Source organism: Cebidichthys violaceus, unplaced genomic scaffold (assembly GCF_023349555.1).
Source record: "Cebidichthys violaceus isolate CVI_PGR_0920_01 unplaced genomic scaffold, fCebVio1.0.p SCAF_5, whole genome shotgun sequence".
Taxonomy (NCBI): domain Eukaryota; kingdom Metazoa; phylum Chordata; class Actinopteri; order Perciformes; family Stichaeidae; genus Cebidichthys; species Cebidichthys violaceus.
Genome location: NW_027176705.1, coordinates 13,659,105 through 13,663,185, shown reverse-complemented (window position 1 = coordinate 13,663,185; position 4,081 = coordinate 13,659,105). Strand labels below are relative to the sequence as shown.

Below are 4,081 nucleotides of genomic sequence, written 5' to 3'. Positions count from 1 at the left end.
GAGTGTCGGTCTGTCTGTCTCACTCAGACTGAGACTGATCGGCCGACACTCCGCCTGAGTGAGACAGTGAGACCGACCGACCGGCCGACACTCCGCCTGGGTGAGGCAGTGAGACCGACCGACCGACCGACACTCCGTCTGAGTGAGACAAACAGACAGACACTCCATCTGAGTGAGACAAACAGACAGACACTCCATTTAAGTGACGCAGACAGACACACACTCCATCTGAGTGACGCAGTCAGATAGACACTCCGTCTGAGTGACGCAGACAGACAGACACTCCGTCTGAGTGACGCAGACAGACACATACTCCGTCCGAATGACGCAGACAGACACACACTCCGTCCGAGTGATGCAGACAGACAGACACTCCATCCGAGTGAGGCAGACAGACAAACACTCCGTCTAAGTGAGACAAACAGACAGATACTCCGTCTGAGTGACACAAACAGACAGACCGAACCTCCGTCTGAGTGAGACAAACAGACTGTTTGTTTCACTCAGATGGAGTGTTGGTCTGTCTGTCTCACTCAGACGGAGTTTATGTCTGTCTGCGTCACTCAGACGGAGTGTCTGTCCGTTTGTCTCACTCAGACGGAGTGTCTGTCTGTTTGTCTCACTCAGACGGAGTGTTTGTCTGTCGGCCTCACTCAGACGGAGTGTCTGTCTGTCGGCCTCACTCAGATGGAGTGTCTGTCTGTCGGCCTCACTCAGACGGAGTGTCTGTCTGTCGGCCTCACTCAGACGGAGGGTCTGTCTGCGTCACTCAGACGGAGCGTTTGTCTGTCGGTCTCACTCAGACGGAGTGTCGGTCTGTCGGTCTCATTTAGACGGAGTGTCGGCTGGTCTGTCGGTCTCACTCAGACGGAGTGTCGGCTGGTCTGTCTGTCTCACTCAGACGGAGTGTCGGCCGTTCGGTCTCACTCAGATGGAGTGTCGGTCTGTCTGTCTCACTCAGACGGAGTGTATGTCTGTCTGCGTCACTCAGACGGAGTGTCTGTCGGACCGACCGGCCAACACTCCGTCTGAGTGAGACCGACAGACCGGCCGACACTCCGCCTGGGTGAGGCAGTGAGACCGACCGACCAACACTCTGTCTGAGTGAGGCAGTGAGACCGACGGACTGGCCGACACTCCGTCTGAGTGAGACAAACAGACAGACACTCCATCTGAGTGAGACAAACAGACAGACACTCCGTTTGAGTGACGCTGTCAGATAGAAACTCCGTCTGAGTGACTCAAACAGACAGACACTCCGTCTGAGTGACGCAGACAGACAGACACTCCATCCGAATGAGGCAGGCAGACAAACACTCCGTCTAAGTGAGACAAACAGACAGACACTCCGTCTGAGTGACACAAACAGACAGACCGAAACTCCGCCTGAGTGAGACAAACAGACTGTCTGTCTCACTCAGACGCAGTGTATGTCTGTCTGCGTCACTCAGACGGAGTGTCTGTCCTTTTGTCTCACTCAGACGGAGTGTCTGTCTGTTTGTCTCACTCAGACGAAGTGTCGGCTGGTCTGTCGGTCTCACTGCCTCACTTAGGCAGAGTGTCGGTCGGTCTCAATGCCTCACTTAGGCGGAGTGTCGGTTGGTCTCACTGTCTCTCCCAGGCGGAGTGTTGGCCGTTCGGTCGGTCTCACTGCCTCACTCAGGCGGAGTGTCGGTCGGTCTCACTGTCTCACACAGGCGGAGTGTTTGTCTGTTTGTCTCACTCAGGCGGAGTGTCGGTCTGGTTGTCTGTCTCACTCAGGCGGAATGTCGGTCTGGTTGTCTGTCTCACTGATGCGGACTGTCGGTCTGGTTGTCTGTCTCACCCAGACGGAGTGTCGGCCGGTCGGTCGGTCGGTCTCCATACCAACCTTGCAATTTGAAGTCAAAAAGATAACATCAGATGATTTGTCTCTTTATACAGTTGAGACGTTGGCCATTTTAACAGCACTGCAGTGGGTAGAGGAGGTTCGGATAAAAAAGGTAATTGTCTTTTCAGATTCCAGTTCAGCATTATCCTCATTAGAATCATTCACATCCCATAGCAGGCAGGATTTAATTAATAAAATATACGAAACACTGTTCCGACTTAAGAATATGGGTTTGTTTGTATCGTTTATGTGGGTACCAGCACACAGAGGGGTAAAAGAAAATGTAAGAGCAGATAATTTAGCAAAACAAGCTTTAGAAAGTCAGCACAAGATAGCCATTTTATTCAGCAAAGCAGAAGTTGAGGAACTAAATCTAGAAGATGCATTAACCTTGGGGGCAGGAAATGTACTACAATACTTGAAAGAAACAGGATTGAGTAAAAGAATTTAGGTGACCGAAATGATAGAGCTCTTTTTTTTTTCTTTTATTAGTTTTGTTTGTTTGTTTTTTGATTTTGTAAGGGGATAGATACTCTGGTCCACACTCCAATACATTGGAAAGATTGTGGAACACTGGGAAACAAGTCGGAGCACGGCCACCTGGATGGGTTAAAAGTAATGTTCCTGTATGTGTAATGTCTCTTTTACAGGCTTGCCAGCTAGCGGTGGTGACCACGCCGCGGGACGGCCACGCCCTGTGTCTCTTGGGGTCTGGCACAGCTGGCTCAATATGACGACAACCCAAATTCAGACGGGTCAAAGGAAGCCATAGCTGTCTGCATAGTGTGCTCACTGTCTCTGTCTACGGTAACAGTTATGATGGCCTTTTGGAAACGACCTGCTCGTCCACATTAAAGCCCCTTTTTCCTGTTTGCTCAGAACAGAGGTGGTGGCAGGACCGACCGGAGGTTGAAAATCAGAGAGCTGCCAAGCAGTCCATCGCCCAACCAGCAGGAGTGAAGGGGTCCTCTGAGACCAGCGTGGCCAAGAGAGGAGCTAAGCGGACAAATCCAGCCAGAACCCCTGCAGCCAGGTGAGTCGCGCGCTTGGCCGACGTGTTGCGCGGTTGTTTGTTCGCACTGGATGATTTCCTGTGTGATGCTTACTTTTCCTCTCGTCTATCCTGCTGCATATTTATGTCCGGCTTCATGTGGGTTAGCTTCACTGGAACGAGTTTGTTTTCCTCGTAGGAGCTGCAGGGAATTATTTGAATGAAGGAAACATTTTAAAGGTCTTGGAAAGTTTGAGTTTGGCAACGCTTAATTGTGTCAAAAAGAAGTATATTGTATACTGTATATATTCAGTCTGTTGTGTATCAAAACGTAGATTATATGTCTTATGTGTTGTGTCCTGTAGGGGGAGAGCTGGAGCAGCAGCAGCAGTCAGGCCAGAGAGATCAGCCAAACCTTCCAACAAATGAAGCTCTAGCGTAAGTTCAGACAAGAAGACTATACTCATGCATGCCTAAGCCCATAGCTTATTTACCATACATCTGCCGTCACTCCTCATGCATGCATGCATGCACACATTATTTCCTTGTTGTTATTGTTTGGGGCTGTCAATCATGATATCGGCTGTCTAGATCAACTGGTCTCTAGCCAATAGCACAAGGACATCATTAGCATATCATCTTGCCGCTGTCTGTCTTTAAATACGATTGTCTCTCTACCTTCAGTACGTTCACGCTGCTGTTACGGAATCCTCCACCTCCCCATCTCCGCCCAGTCTTCGCAGATTCATCAGCTTCATCAACCTCATCATCCTCATCAGCCACCATCACCACCAGTGTCTGGACTCCACGGAGAGGGATTTATATTGTTGCCGCTCGGGACGATCGCAACTGGATCACAAATCTCCTCGTCGTGTTCAAGCGTCAAAGAAGTTCTGCGTAACTCATGAACGCATCATCTGTCATAATAAATGTTAACTACTTGTTTTTAATTTTATATTCACTTGTCTCTCCTGATTGAACTGCACAAAAGCCCAGCTCCCCACCAACAGGTCTAGACGGGACTGTTGAACCCGAAAAGGTTGAGACAAAAGCATTGAGAGTGACACACATGGATGGATGGAAACCTTTCTACCCCAAAGTCTTAGTTTTTCATGATTGAACAAATGGGATCTGAGATATACGTACATCACCAAATATTAAATTCTCAATCGAAGAGATAAGAGTCACATTGCATCATCACACCTCGCTCTGGTTCTGGT

General features: G+C 49.4%; 1 long non-coding RNA gene across 1 annotated transcript; it reads left to right on the top strand.

Moving 5' to 3' along the window:
- The first annotated feature begins 1,381 nt into the window (after positions 1 to 1,381).
- Positions 1,382 to 3,816, top strand: LOC137887609 (uncharacterized). Its single transcript, XR_011105062.1, has 3 exons — positions 1,382 to 2,903; positions 3,227 to 3,299; positions 3,546 to 3,816. It is a non-coding gene; the product is annotated as an uncharacterized lncRNA (long non-coding RNA).
- Positions 3,817 to 4,081: the final 265 nt, after the last annotated feature.